The sequence below is a fragment of the Anopheles arabiensis genome, chromosome 2 (assembly GCF_016920715.1).
Source record: "Anopheles arabiensis isolate DONGOLA chromosome 2, AaraD3, whole genome shotgun sequence".
Lineage (NCBI taxonomy): Eukaryota > Metazoa > Arthropoda > Insecta > Diptera > Culicidae > Anopheles > Anopheles arabiensis.
In genome coordinates this window covers 107,969,221-107,985,784 of record NC_053517.1, presented here as the reverse complement: position 1 = coordinate 107,985,784, position 16,564 = coordinate 107,969,221, and the positions used below count along the sequence as shown (strand labels likewise).

Here is a 16,564-nt window from a genome sequence, read left to right as displayed (position 1 = left end):
AGTAATTTAGATGGTTTTAGAATGCTTAGGCTGTTAGATGTTGGGAGTTTGGGGACATTCAGTGAAGATGTATGATACTCTCGGACATGTGCAGCATTGACATTCTAGCACGATGAGTAGCGTAGGTGGTGATCTTGTCCCCGAAAATGGGAGTTTCTCAGTCAACTCAAAGCCATCTCGTTACACACTGCAAGTTACCCAATAAGCTCCAATCATACACTGATACCAGACGCTGTGCGCCCAATCTGTTCAAGGGTAATCTCTGCATCTGTTCAGCACAACCTCCTTGCTGCTACTGCAAACATTGACATTCACCTCAAACACCCTGGAGCAAAGCAAACAACCAATTTCCATGATCCTCACCCCGCCCCACAGGAACATCCCGCTCCCGCAAAGCCAAAACAAACGTCAACAATCTGTCGCCACTGATAGAGGAGTGCCCTGGAGAAGATGGAAAGGGAGGTTCGTCTATTTGTACGGCTGACACGCAACACGCTCGCCAGAAAGAAAAAATCCACTCCTGCATTTGCAATTTGCGTGTGTATTTGGAGTATTCCTTCTCCTTCTATCTCTCTTCACACAGACTCTACATTGCAAAATTAGGTCAAGGTTGTGTTTGGCGTTGCGTTTGGCCTATCAGCAGTAGCTGTAACTTTTGGAACAGCTTCCGAACCCTGTTCTTGCGGGCTGTTTGGCTTTCTCTATCAGCTGTTGGGTGCGAGTGTTCCAGAGTTCTCGCTGCGTGACTTTCGCACAGTTCGCAGATCAGGTTTCAAAAGCCCTCAGGGGCGGGTCACCATCAAACGAGTTCCAAAACTCCAGCGCGCACCTTTTGCAGGGGGTTATGATTTGGTGGTGTCTTTCTTGCCTACAAAACACCTGCAACACACGGCCCAGACCCAGGTGTCGCAGGTGGAATCGGTTTTGACAGTTGTGTCTCTTTATGACTCAGATTCGCAACGTGAACTTGAACGCTAACGAGTGAGCCGCTTTTCATGGTCGTCGGTGCTGCTCCGCTGTCTAAGCCTATTTCGCCTATTAGCGTAATGGTGGAAGGTCCTTGGTAGTGCACCGCGCGCGCACCGTTCGAGCATGACTCCAGCCTACACTGCCAACGCCACACTGCCAGACACAATCAAGGAAACGTCAAACTCACGTGACACTCGCAGTCAGGCGGGCACGGTTGGCCCTGGCGGTTGGACCGGTGGGACGAATCCAACCAGCAGTGAAACTGAACCAACGGAACTCATCCACCCGACGGTTTTGGGGCGCATGGGGCACAAAACGAAATGGAAACAATTGAACCATTTGGCGTCCCCCCCACCGCGTGAAGAAAACTCTCCCCTAACTGTCGCGGCGGCATGGAGTGGGTGAGGTTGTCTTCTTTCTCTTTCTGTCAGCCTAAACTGTCAATTGCTAATCATTTGACCGTGATGATGATTTGATCATGATGATGACGATAGTGTGTTTGTAGTGGGAATTTTGGCGTACTTGGTGACACACAAAACACTCACACAATACCGCCCAAGGGGGGGGAGGTGTTTGGTTTTTGGGTCAAGTTCAGCCGAAAGTTTGGCTGGAGCCTTGGGACTTTTGGGGTGATGCGAAAAGGCCCAGACAACCATTGGAAGGCTGTGGCCGACTGGGTGGGCTCAAACGGAAGACGTAGATGAAAGAGAAGAGAAAGGAGAAGAGGCTATACCGAGTGTCTGTTACGACTTTGGCAATTGACAAACGTGCCGACACATGAATTCTTCAACATTCAGCTCCACACATTCCGCTCGTAAAGCACTTACACGCTTACTGCCCCAAAACTCAGTAATTGAATAATAATATTTTGATTTCTCGCTACACACACACCATCATTGAAACAAATCACTGGCCGCGACGGAAACCTTTGCCTCACTCAAGGCCATCTGCAACATCTGTTTCGCACAAACGGCCCCGCCCGCGTACGCCATCTCGTAGCGCGATCATCTGGTTTGATGTTATTTTTAAACATATCACCCCAGCGAAACCGCCAATTATCGCAAATGCGTGGCTGCAGTACGGTGTAATTAGCTGCTGGGAGTCGGAAGAAGTGAAAGACTAGATCACCGGCACTAGAGCTGTGGTTTGTTTCCGTTTATTGTATTTCCTAGTGGCTAATGTCGCTGCCACAAGATCACAACAAGGAAGCGCAGTTTTGCGCAATGTTTGAATGAAATTTGGGCTTATTTGAGGCAAGTAAATGGTGTTTAGCTGACAAATACCACGCTTTAAGCCTTGTCAAGTGGGAATTTCAACATTATCGTAAAGCCTGATCGATGACTGATGAGATCTTCCGCATATGATCATTACTCACATCTCAATTCTCGTGACGCTTCATTTAGCTGACTAATCGCTGACAAATTATCGACAAATCTAGATCATCAACATTTTGAAAACATCATTACCAAAGAAAGACCTGTGCCGAAATGGGATGAAAACCAATTAACCCACCGGTTTCAGTAAAATGGGTCAACACCAGAAGCCGTTTCATTCTCCCAAACATATCCCCGCGAAAGGACGCGAGCGATATTTTGTTCTGATGAAGATGAGAAGCCGCGTTGCCCGTTGCATGGGACTGTCAAACAAAGAGAAGATCAATCATCGTCATCGTAGAAGCCGGTCAGCGGTAAAAAGGCCAAATGCGGTCACCTGGTTAAGTGCGCACGAACACCACCGCGCAAGAGCCGAATGCGGTGAGTTTGTAGTAGGACTGTTTATCACCAAGAGACGGTGATCCTATTTTGCCTGTTTTTTTGTTGCTATTGCCTCCTCCGCCATTAATCCTTTCACGTGACGTCAACGATCATGTACATTCTGAAGCGCTGGCTAGAAGGTCTGTTTGCCTGCACTCTCAGTATTGAATTTCCATTTTTCTATCGCCTCATTAAAATAAGAAATAAGGTTATGCAAACAAAAACCGCCCGCCGGATTGAGCAAATCGAGTTGGGTTGTGATTTGTTTTTGCGCTGGTAATTATGCTACTGGAACAGTCCCACCCGTCTCAATGCTCCTGCAAAACGGCCCAGCAAATGGAAGCAATTGTCACCGATTCGCTTTGCCAACATGTCGTCGGGGACATGTCGGTCAAACGGGCCCGCCTCGGTGCTGAGCAAACCCCATCGATCGAAGAATTTGTGCTGAGTTCTGCAAAAAGAGGCACCTTTTTCTTGTTACCTTCATCGAATGCGGTTGGGTTTTGTGCTAGTTTACGTAAACCGACGGGTACGAGTACAGGTTGTGCTGGTACTGAGCAATTGTTTTGTTATTGTTCTAAAAGCTATTTGAGTTCCAGTGGTGTCCAAACGGTCATGGCAAAAGTCTCGGAAGTGTCAAAGCTGCTGGCTTAAAGGAGGTTGGTGTTCTAGATTTATGATTAGTAGGAACTCATAACCAACTTCACCCATATACCTAATTTCATCATCAGACGTAATAACTACAACATCTCGGTGTATCTCTTACAAAGTCCTTATCATTCAACGCATCTCAGAGACAAAAATACTTCTAAAACCAATTCCACTTCAAAAAAAAAAAACACTAGCTGAGCCACACTGTCTACTCGGCTGCACAGTTTGGTGGTGCGCTCGCGCGCGCTCGCTCATTCTGATTAGCACACCACGGAACGGCGTACCACGGAATTCACGGTCACTCATCGAAAGGCCTTATCAATACAACGGGAGAAGTTGTTTGGCAGGCGGCTTCCCAAGCTCGGTCCGGGTTCGTCGCGCGAAGGTCGTCCTCCACTTAGCGCGAGTGCGCGAGACGATCAATTTCCAATAGTTGGAGAGGCCCCCGGGGGAGGGGAGGGGAGTAGATGGATGGTAGGGGTGTGTGGTGCTTCACCTTGGCAACTATCCGATAAGATTAGACATGCCGGAGCGTGCCAGTACAAGGAATCCAACGGTAGGATCGAACTGTTTGAATGGGGAGGAATCTATATTAGCTCGGAAGCGGGGTGCTCAATGATTTTAAATTAGCTGCTAATGGATCGATTTCATTTCCCCCAACGGCAATCCAATATCGCCGCACAAAATCACTTTATTCAGAAGCCTAGATCTTCTCCACCCCCCTGCCAGCAGTAATTAGTTTGCGCTCACACCGACAGTGCGAAGATGTATAGAGCTGTTGCTCGAAATTAGAACTAGAGCACGTTTAGGCATTGTATCGCATGCGATCTACTACGCCCCGCCACGATTTGCACACACCAGTTGCATCCAGTTGCGGCAGCGCACACAATACGCATCGGCCGAGGTTATCAGCCGTGCATTCTAACGGCATTACCGCTTCCGCTTTCCGTCTCTCGGCACGCATGCAATCCCCAGTGCAGTGCAAGCGCTCCAGGGTCACCCAAGGGAGCCCCCCGGAAGTACAGGCCGAGAAGGGGTGATAAAAGTATGATTAACGCGATCGCACACACTGCACATAGCACACAAAACGGTGCCCCAATGCATAGGGCCGATACACACGCAGCTAGAACACGTTCATGCACTTCACGGTTAATTGGTTGCACTAGAGACGGGACGGCGAGAAGGAGACCGAGTGTGTCTCAGTCTAACATCAATTAGGATAAATGGATTTGAGTTTGAGACAATTAGTGGTGGGCGCTATTGGAGTAGCTCAGTAACGCAGCTTGTCGATACTGTGGAGTCGATGTGCTGGAGCTGAATGGTTCAATAGCTCATATTTCTGTTGCTCTCAAAGTTCCTATTACGCTCGAAGGCTAAAGCCTGCATCACTCGCATCAACTATTTCCCATAGAGGTGGCTAGAATGCACCATGTCCTCCACCGAAAAGTCCACATCCATCCTGCAGGGTGATTATTGTACTCATCAGACAGATTGCTTACAGACGCCGACGCCCCTCGAATGCAGGTATGCGTGCACCGGGAGCTGCAATACATCCGCAGTACAGCTATTTACTGTGACTTCTGGCCACCAGCAAGCAACCCCCGCCCCCGCGATCCGCCTCGAAAGTCCTCAAGTAGAGCTCTTTGTGCTCTAACAACAGAACAACAACCGAGGCAAGCCGAGCCGGGCACAAGATATCGTTATTTATTCGTTTATCTTCACGACCGTGGGGCGTTTGTTTTGTTCCGTGCGGGGTCCGCCTTTCGCGGTGATGCATTTCGCACGCGTTGCACCGATCCACCGATATGCATCCGCGCGTCCTCTACCACGAGAACGAACGAACGAGGGCTAGTTTTATGTCTTACTAGAAGCGCATCGTGTGTGAGAGGGATGTGCGTGTTTTACGACCCAACAAGTTGCGCCAATCTGCCACGGACTGTACCGGAACCTTCACAGCTATTACTGCGACTGGTCCTTCCTAGCTAACACCCGTCACCTCAGAGGGATTGCGAGTGAACCGTGAGGGAATGTGAAATGTCTAGTAGTAGTAGTAGTTGGCGAGTAATGGTGACGCCTGCAATAATGCACAAACTCATCCCATTCCCGATCTGCTGCCGGACAATATTTAGGCGATCTTTTACATCTTACAACCCGGAGCACACAGACACATATTAGCAGAAAGAAAGGAGGGCGTTAGGTCTCAAGGCCAAATGCACAAACACACACACAGACATTTCACTCATCACTGCTGCGTCACTGCGCGGATGCGTTGCAGCGACACTAACCAGCATGCAGGGCGGGGACACGGTCATAGAAACTAGTGGGGGGGCGAGGAGATGTGCAATAGTGGCAATAGTCTATCGATTTGAAGGTCTGGCACGATTTCTGCCGGCGATGCACAAGTGTGTTTGGTGTGTTCGACTCGCACAAAACCCGACACCAGGAAGGAAACAAAGAGCCGACGCGCGTGCAAAGAGGCCTTCTGCAACTAATGGGGTGGGGAGGAAGGGTGCCCAGAATGTGCGCATCTGCAACTGTGGTGCAGTGTGTCGGCGATGCAGGCCAGTCTGCATTGGCTGGATCTATAATGAAATTCGATAAAATACTGCTTGGACGCGGTCCAACAAGACTCGGTTCGAGCAGTTTTCGAGTGGTGCCGTGCATAGGATAGTGCAGGAAGTACAGTTTTGGAGCAATCAGGCATCGGAGATGTCAGAAGATCTTCCATCAGCGCCAGACACCTTCGCTACCTTCGCCCATGTACAGCGAGATGCAGTCAATGTAACACATAAAGCCGCACAACTTACTACTCTTGTGCGACTTTGTGTGCTTTTCGAGCTAATTTATTCCACGTCCCTCTAGAGTGCTCTCGAGGCACCTGCCAGTGCCCGGTGCCGTACGAACGATAAAACTGAGATTAAGATCACTCGTATGCAAATCGGCCCTCTAAGGTGGAAGTAATTTTGGCCTACCGCTTCCTTCACCAACCCCCTCCTTGACGCCGTACTACAGAGCATTGTCTCGATGCAATCAATTAATAGCTTAATTAATGTGACAGCTTCGGCGACACTCGGAGAACGCCCTCCCCGACACTCGCCCGATCGCCCTGCTGGGCAAGCTGGCTAATCGCATGCACGTTTGTCTATAATTTCCTACGGGCGGAATACAAACAGTGCTACCCTACACTCACACCCTATCCTTCGTGCAAAGCCTTCTAAAGCTCAACCAGCTCGTGTGCGCGCGCGCTCGCACCCGCGAGGTCGCCTTGCATCTCACGGCGAGGTTCACAACCTATCCCAATGCGGACACGTTGTTTGCAAGCCGAGACCCCCGCACTGCTGGCGCTCTAGCCCACACCCAACACCGTGCGGCATTAGCCCGTTCGATTATGCTAATCCCGCTGGCGTGTGCGTGGCCGGGGTGCATTCTGAACGCCATTGCATTGAGCGCCTTACTTGCTCGGTACATGGCATCGGACGCGGAAGGTCTTAGAATCCGTACACATGACTCAGTGCTCGTTTAGAAATAAAAAAAAACCGTCCGCTCACGATCGGTAGCTCGCATCGTAGCTAAGCTGTACAATAACACAGAAGTCAAACACTACACTTGAACCGAAACAATTGTGGCGATTGATAATGCCGATAACGCACCGAGTAGTGCCGCGCGGGGGCAGATGTTTATGATCGACCACCCGCTCCTGTTATGATAGCAAGCGCAATCAGTAAATGTTGTACGGATGGTAAATAGTGTGCTTGTACCAATAGTACCAATAGCTGTTGTCAGGCCGTGCGTGCCAGGATGATCTCAGCACAATTTGATTTCGTGCGAGTGTGCACGTGTGTGCATGTTGCATGTCCTTTACGGCCGTTATGCAAAAATGGCAATACAAAAAAAGGCTCATCGATTCATTAAACACACTCACTAACCTTCGGCCTAGCCTTCCGCGGTCACTCACGAACCGGGCGACACTGGCTGGCGTGAGGGCAACGAGCGGGCACTCGCACAGTACTTGACGCCCTCGTCGAATGACCCACGGCTTGTGCCGACTGCTGTATTGCAACCCGAAACTCGAACCTTGCACCCCACGTGCAGCCCTGACTGCACATGGTTTGAGGAGAGGGGCAGAGAGTAGGAGACTATAAGTTGTTTATGATGCATTTCTGAAGGAATTGTATCAACATTATGCAATCCGTTTCGATTCACTTCCTGAGTGATGAAGTGTGCATTAAATCTTGTCTAGAATAAAGTAAACAATAAGCGCTGAAATGAGCGGGACGCTTCGTACACTAGTTGCTAGGATGATAGCGCACGTTATGGAAATGTGAAGCGTGCTTGGGTTCGAATCTCGCCTGTTGAAGTGTGATGTTGTGTGTCGTCGGGCTTTAATGTTATACAATTTATTCTAAACGTTTATGCACATTACGAAATGCAAAACTCTCCCGTCCATCTCGCTTCTTTCCTTCCCCGACTTTGCTTGCTCCTCTCTGTTTGTTAGCGAAGCAACAACAACAAACGTTCCGAAGTTTTTACTTCATTCGAGGGGTCACTCGTGTAACACCCCGACGACGTGCCTTTTCCACATAAACAGAAGCCGCGTGCCGCACTGGACCGAGCGAAATTTTACATTTTGCCAACGTAATACCACTCCGTCGTGTCTCCCCTTTGCGCACTCCATTTTCGCTAAACAAAACTCGGCCCTTTTCACTGCGTTTTTTTTTTGTTGCGTTTTAACGTGTGCGGTGTGAAAACTGGGGCTCGTTTTATTTTCTTTTGCCGTACAAATTTGCAACTTTTCTTCAGCACGTTTACTATTTGCCTGTCCTTTCTCCTCTTTCCCTTCCATTTTATAGCAGCACGTGGCTAAAAAGGAGTGGGGAGTTCTCTCCCGTCTTTTCGGTGATGTGGTGACTTGCCGTTTACAACGATCACCTCCACTCGCGAGTACGCGCGCAGCATCGTTCAGAACTTTGATCGCTTCCGGGAATTGCAGATCGTGCCAGTGAGCGATTTTCAGCGAATGGCTCGTGTGCAATTTACGATGTGCTCTGTAATGAATGCAACAAAACGAAGAAAAAAATCCTGCTACGCATAGTGTGCAGTTACAGGAGCGGGCGGTAAAATCCAACCCATTACTCAATAGCGAAAGTGTTGCACAGTTTCTAACTCACCGTTAATGGCACGAGCATAAATTAGTTGCTTTTTTTTAAACTCCCACGTGTAATACTATTTCTGTGCGATGAGGTTCTCTCCTCGGCGTCCCGAATGGCTCGCTGACGTGTTTCGCGTGGTTAAATATTGATACAAACAGCTCCTCTTCCCACTTCCTGGCTGCAGTGTTGCCAGTGTTTTGTTATGTGTCGCATGATCGCCGTTATTTCCAACCACACACATAGACACACTGGGGTTTTGACATTGTAACAGGAACGAGCGGTGCGATAATAATCTTCCCAACGATCGTAGAGTGGGTCTAAATTTGGGAACGGTTCTGCGAGTTCGTCGCCTGCGCCTTTGCCGCAACACGATCTATTTGTTTTAGGTACAGCTGCACAAGCCCCCGGGTAACACTTGTGCACAAACGCACAAAGGCTTTTGAGGGAGAGGGGGGCGGTTGAACGAAATATGGTTCGCACACAACACACACACACACAAACACCATATTTGGTCAGCGCTGAGAAGCTGAGCTTCCCTCCCCGGGTCGCGATTTTCATTCTTTTCTACACTGATTTAAGACGCGTTTTGTGTGAAATAATTAACGCCGCTGGGAACGGAAGCGCGCCATCTAGGTAGAGGATGCGCTACTAACCTCGAACTTCTTCACGACCGGCTTAACGCCAAAATAATTAATACAGCCTTTTGTTTTCGCCCGTGGTAGATCTCTCGATACCGAAACCTTGAAATTAGTACCGATTTTGGCTGGCTCATCTGGCGGCTCGCCAACCACCACCAACCAACCGAACCAAACTGCAAACATTCTCACGCATCAAGTAAACAAAACAATACTCTCGACTTCCAGCTGATCCACCATGCCTCGCTTCAGTCTACAGTCTTTGATCGCCCCGAAATTTATGGAAATATTCAATTGGACATTTATTTTGACCATTTTTGTGTGTTGTTTCCATTTTTGGGAGGAGGGGAAGAGCTCAGGACAGAGTAGCAAACAAAAAGCAACATTTAGCATATTGCTACCACCCATTCCCTTCCCATACCACTTCAAGGTCAACGGGCGGGAAGCAACGGAACATAAAAATGCAGATTTCCAATGCCGCAGCGCACCCCAAGAGGCACCCGAGGCTGGCGTATTTCGAAGCCAAACGCGCGCGCGCACACGAGAAGGCAGGAAAAGGAAATCCGTTTGACGAAAAATTCATCACACCGTGGCGGTTTTATTCACTAAACTACTATTACTACTACTACTGCTACTCGTCGGTGCGTTGGTTACGAGTGCGTATTATGACTTCGATCGTACGCGCCACACACACACGCGCGAGCCGTGACGATCTTGCAAACGCTCAAGGCTACGCTGGTGGAGGATTGTTGGTCGAACTTCGATTTTAGTTTCAGGTTTTTGGCTTGCTCTTGCTTTTCGGCACTCGATTTGGCGTTTACTAAAGTGCCCCGAGGTCACGATCGCAGTAGGCGCGAGAGTAGGACGGGTGTCTCGCTCTCTCGCAAAAGGTGGTCCGCGCTGACTGTCAATCAGCTGTCAAACGCTAAACACATTTATTGATACACATCCTCCGACCGTCTCTCCCGTTTCGGACTGCCTCGTGCCTTTCGGTAATGGGTTGGTGACATTGGTTGCCGGTGGCGGTTGTTGTGGAGGTTTTTGTTGTTGTGAAGGATACACTTTAGCTAATTGTCCCGTGCGTTTGGTCGCTGCCAGGCGATAGGATCGCTTAACGCATGCGAAACCTAACCTGTTTGTCCAACTTGTCATTAAGAAGGTTTTAGATGATGCAACCTGATAGAGCTTTTTTTCGCAAACATTCCGGAGCTTTACCGTAATTCTATTTTATCAAGATGCCAACGTGTTTTAAATGCTTTTGAAATAAAGGATCGTTAGCTACCTGCCACCAGGAAGCTGTCGGCCAATCGGCAACCACAATCAGTTTTGCGATCGAACAATCTGATTCCTTTCCAAAACTCCACCTGCTTGGAGGCAACAGCTATTCGGGCCGATTGGATAAAAGGCGTGTTTGCTAGGCGCGATATACGGCTAAGCGCTAACTCGCGGGGAAGGCTAAAACGTGTACGGAACACCCTGACCTTCGACCGTGATGCGACCATGCTCGTGGCCAACGCGCACCGTTTCGCATGCGGACGGAGGGCTCGCACACTCGTGTCGCGTGTGTTGTGAGCAACAACTGCGCGATCGACGCGAAAGAAAAAGGTTAACGTGAGCCGTAGCGTAGCGCCCGTAAATCAGCTCACTTTTTCGCTTAAAAGTTTTATTATTTTAATGAATTATATTCCACATTTAAAAAGGCGTTTCTGCCCTGCGGGCTAATCGAAACTACTCCGCCTTGTACATATGCTGAACAATAAAAATATTTCACGGTCAACTACCTATGCGGTTGATAATTAAAATTGCATGAAACGTCAAATAAATGGTCACCATGGTCAGCCACGCAGAAAGCAGGCTAAGACTCCTTTCCCAACAGACGCACAAAGACACACACACAAAGACATGTCCGCAGGATGTATGCTCCTTCGCTTCCGCAAACCTTGCACGCGAAGTGCGCGTGTTACTTCCTTTTTTTGAGGGTTAAAACAAAGCCAAACGGCGGAAAGATGTGCAAAATTCGAAGGGGTTTTGAAGACGCTTATCACCTTCACAAGCTTCCGAATGGCATGCGTGTCGACCATTCAGGCTTATCGATTAATGGATGATGCGATCAAGCGAACTTCTTTCTCAACTCAACTGCATCCGTTTAATGATCGCCAATTGGAAGCCTTCAATGCAACGCTTCAATGTGTTTTCGTTCTATTGAGAGCTCGTTCGGTTGTTCGTTTCTAAAACGGAAGATACTCCTAAACCACGAGCACAAAAATATCCGGATGTGCCAGCAGCCGGACACAAAAGCATCCAACACGTGACTACCGAGCGCTGCCATACATTTGAATACGCTTCTTTCCCATCTCCTCCCCTCTGGCAAGCGGGGTTGCACTTCCCTTTGAGGCTTAGGCAACCGTACGGAAACTAAGCACCACCACCACCCAAGCCCAAGGATTCACGGTCGAAAATCACATTCAAAATTATTCCACCGTTGTGCCGAGCCGGGGGGTTTTCCCCGTCATCCAAGCTCCGAATATGGGTTAAGTAACGTGTTGTCGTGCCGTCCTTCACTCTCGTGATATCTCGATCAGGCCAGACCAGTACGATGCTGTAACACTCACCTTGAATCCATTCGATGGCTGATACTGAAGTCTCTGCTTCCGCATGGTAATCCAATCCGTTCCGCTGGCCGGTTTTCTAATCCTTCGTTCTTTATTCCCCTTCGGGAGAGATGTGTGAGATTGTAATCCTGTCAATATGTTCCCCAAACAGTCACGTCCTTCGGATGTTCTATTTTGCACAACCGTTTGCGTCTTCAAGTGGTGACTTTCGTTTCGCACCGTAAGCGACCAACTTCACTTTAAGCACTCTAAGCACAAAACCATTTTCCCTCGGGCAGATCACGGAAATTCGTTAAGCACACTTGGGAGTAGCTTTTTTGAGAGGGAAATCTCTTCTTTTCCTCCACTAATAAGCCCCAAACACTCACACATACACTTATGAACGCACACACACAAAAACTATCAAGCAAGATGCACTTGAGCGGCACTGAACTTGAAGGGGGCACCCACTGGAAAACGGCCCGCGCTTATCGGCGTATCGCTTGTATCGCTGCGCTATTATTATTGCTCATTCGATGATTATCATTATTTTCCTTTTCATTAGCCACCATCAGCCGCCCAAAAACCACCCGTGGTGGCGTCGGTCTGGCGCCAATGTAAACGGCGGCGCAATCGCCACACTCACCACCCGAACACACTTGGGGTTTTTCTCTCCTTTCTTCGTTTTTTTCGTATATTATTACTTTTGCCACTTGATGTTGGCTGTTTGGTTTTCACTCTCGATTTTCAATATCACACAAAACACACACGCGCGCCCGCGCTCGATCGAGATTGTTGAAGGCGAAATTTTATTATACGACAATTATGAACATCCACAATTATGCTGCGGCAGATGCTGATGTTGCTGTCTAGAGGTGTTCGGTCTTGTCGTGGAACGAAACAACACAGTCGGTGGAAAGCCTCGGCGATCACAGACGTCCGCCAAACAAAAAGCCGATGCGGCAGGCGAGGAACCGATCTTGAGAAGATTCCGCTGGTAATGGAGCACAATTGCACGCGTAAAGGCCTTTGTTGTATATTTCTTATGTTGTTATGAACCACACACACACACAAAATCACTTTTTTGCTTTTTTGAAGGTTTTAAGAACACTTGCCGTTATTATTTTTCAAAAAAAGCCGCTTTGCGTCACTTTGAACATCACACTGTGTAAGGCACATCGATGTCTTCGTATCACCCACCAACTTGCACGTGTTGAACACTCACATTTAGTATTTCCTTTCCCCCTATCTATATCTCTGCTTGCTAACAATATCTAAACACACACACACGCACGTACGCGACACTATCGGTATCACTGCGTATTATCTTTGCGCGGGCAAAAGTGTCACCACCCTCTGTGGTGGCACTGCCGAACGACCCTTTTTGCTGGGCCTTTCTTTGGGGTCACTTTTCACTGTGCACTTTCACTGTGCACTTTCGATGGTTAGCAGAACGTATTGATTGAATTGTATTCTTCCATCCACAGCGTGCGCGTGCGCCCGGATGATCGTACCGCTGAAGATCACTAAAGTTTAGCGGCCCATCGCTTGTTTTGCATGCAACGCAAAGCGTACCGAAACGAATCACAAGAAACACTCCCCCTTTCGTCCTGCACCAGATCGTGTCCTCGCGGGCAGGACAACGATAGGGGACGGAGCTGTGCGGAGGTTCGAAAACGTTCGAACCCAAAAATTAACACAAAACGATCCTGAGACGCGAGAAACAAAACAAAATCGCAGCACAAAACGGCACCGCGCGCGCAAAAGGGGAAAAGCGCACAAACAAACTAAAGCGAGCGCAAGGCAGAGCACGCGGGTTTTCCGCCTTCGAAGCACCGGCACACACACGGGAGATACGCGTCAACGCGAACGGAAAGTCACAAAAGAAGTGCTTGGGATCGTGAGTGCGTCGCTGGGCGGCCGAGCGCGCTGCGTCGGCATTTACCCCCACCACACTATGGGCCCGCGAGACCGTTCGTTTTGGTTAGAAAATGGGCAAAGGTGTAGAAGCAGGAGGGCATATTTATAAACATATTTTAAGGCGAAATTTTTATATCAGAACTTCAAATATTCAATTTAAATTTCCAGAGTAAATAAGCAAAGGAAACAAGTAAATTAAATGCCAGTTTATAGCTTTTTTAAGATTGTTTTTAATGCTCACAGTTAACCCTTCATATCCTTCTTAATTTTGCTCCTAATATCTACCGATTATTTCCAATTATAAAGGCTTGTTTTGGCTTCGTAAACCATCGCAACAATTTTGTAAACGCATTTTTAAATTTTAATTTGCCCCACAGCCCATAGTGCGATACCGCGAAGTTCGTTTCTCACTCTCACGTGTTGCTGTGGCTCTCGCGGCTAAACGTGAGATAGATGACTTGCAAGGGCCTTATTTTCGCAAAGAACACACGCTCTCCCTTCGAAACGAACGGTTCATTGCATCGTGAAATATGTATATTTTTTGAAAATTAGGGCTTATAAATGTATTTTTTATCCATTTTATCACACCTCACCGAGCTGAGATCAATTTTTATGTATAAGGAAGTAAACACAATTAATTACTTACAAACAAAAACCAGTCGTTGTTATGTATGATATTCGACCATTTAATTCGACAGGCGCTATAAATTTTAAAAATTTAAAATACACACATTCCTAATCATAAACAAGCGATAAAAATTAATAAAAACAACCCACCGTCTCCCTTCCATGTTCCCTTCACGAGCATAAAATCACGCTCTCTCACGCGCAAAATGAATTCACGCTCGCGTATGCTCCCTTCACGAGCTACCCCTACCACAACCACCACCCCAGAGTGGCGTGAGTGAGTAACTCACGCGGGGTTGGAAAATCAATCTCAGAGAGCGCCCAACGGGTGGGAAAAAGGTTCATTTTACGTTGCCTGCTGTTGCCGCGCTGCTGCTGCAGTTTGATGGTTGCAATTTTTCCGCCATTGAACCCGATCGGTGCTGTGGGGGGAGCGGTGCCCAAAGGGGATGGACCAATGGAGGGGGAGGAAAAGAGTTCAACGAAACGGGACGCATTGAGCGGAGAAAGGGAAATGTTATTGAACTTTCCTTCATTTCTTCATTCAACCCGCAAACGCAAACGAGAGTGAAGCCGGTGCTGCAGCAAAATGGCAACAAAAAAACGGGAGGAGAAAGGACGAAGCAGCGAGAAGAGAGGGTGCTAATGATCTCTCACTTACAGCATGGGGGTGCTTCAACTGTCCGTGCGACTTCACGAAGCAATTGGCAATTGGCAAAAGCGTTCGTTTTCGTGTCTCCTTCTTCCTTAAGTTGTTCGTTTTTGTGTTTGCCCTGAAGAACATCTCCCTTGTTGAGCGTTGTTTATAGACGGGGTGGGGGTGGGAGGACGCATCTCCAGACGTAACAGTTACAGTTGACCTACTTTTGCTAGATAGCTCTCCTTTCAGTATCTGAGCTACAGTCTAAAAGTAATAGTAATTCCCAAAAAGCCATTAGATACATCTACTCAACACATCCTTCGTGGCGAGTAATTGGCTGGCAACAAAGCTGACAAAATCGCCTCGTTTGTCTAACGAGCCGCAGCAGCAGCAGCAGCAGTAGCACCAACGAAACAGCCTTCAATTTAAAAGCGGAAATAAATAAATCGCTACCGTTCGCGGCCACAGGTGATGAAGCCTACGCCACCGACAAAACCCCGCCACCAACGCACGTTGGCTTTTCTTGAAGGCTAGCGTCAGCGAACCGTTAAAGGATGCTCCCTCGTAAAGGTTGATCTTGCATAATTGCCCTGACCGCGAAGGGGCACACAGCAGGTGAAACATTGCAGTACAGTTTTTGGTGGTCATAATAACGGTGTTTAATATTATCATATCAATATGGGGGACGCTGGGTGCAGGAAGTAAATGACAATCGTTTCCGACCTCCGCGTCCGACGCTGGATATGCTCCAGTGAGATGTGACGGTGTTGGAAAATAGGTAAAAAATACAAATTTATCTTAATGTGTGTTTTGGTGTTTTGTAATTTTTGTTTTATATATTCCTTCCTCTTGTATTAATTGCATAAAACTACATAAGAAATACATCGAACGTCCTTGAAAGGGCTTTTATCTCTTTGCTTCCGGCCTGCCCAATACTTCCGACGGTACATTTCGGTGGCAAAAATACTACCCTTTTCCTTCGTGCAAATTTGAAGCCTTCCAAAGCCCTCGGACACACAACTCCCGCACCCGTGTTGCAACTCGATGCCGATGCCGTTACAGTTTAAGCTTCAAGTTCAATGCCCCAGCATAAGCGCTGTGCTGAACTCTCGTTAAACCCCAAACAACTTTCTCGCTGCGGCAAGCTGCGGTTACCCGGGCCAGGCCTCCGGTTACTCACTTTGAGCGTTTATTTTTTTCCTGCTCCTCCTCCTCCTCTTCCCTCCCAAGTGCTGCTCTATTGCAATCCCTCCCCCCCGCGTGGGGAGTGTATAGCATCTTCACCATGCAGCAACACACTTACCTTCGATGAGCATCGCATCGCACCACGCCGTTAGCGGCAAATCGTTGCTCTCCGGCAAAAGAGTGATCGCTCGCTGTTACTCCACAACCACAGAAACCTTCATGGGAAGGGGTGGCACAGCGGGGTGGCACAAAACATCTGAGAGGGGGACGCAACGGGATCTATTATATTACGAAAAGTGCACAACAATAGACAAAGCGACCGACACCCGGGTTGCTGGGTGAATCTATAGCGTGGTTAAGCAAATTGTCGGTAAAGATGTGCAATCGAATAGGCAAGAGGGAGAGAGAGAGAAAGAGAGAGATAAATCAAACTGCAACCAAG

At 48.2% G+C, this 16,564-nt stretch overlaps 1 protein-coding gene across 1 annotated transcript in view; it reads right to left on the bottom strand.

Annotated features, from left to right (window-relative positions):
• The window catches only part of LOC120896625 (ecdysone-induced protein 74EF-like), a 211,725-nt gene extending 198,099 nt beyond the window's left edge, over positions 1-13,626 (bottom strand). Inside the window, 1 exon segment of the mRNA XM_040300881.1 lies at positions 11,772-13,626. The gene's annotated coding sequence lies outside the window, so the exon portion shown is untranslated.
• Between the last annotated feature and the right edge of the window lie 2,938 nt (positions 13,627-16,564).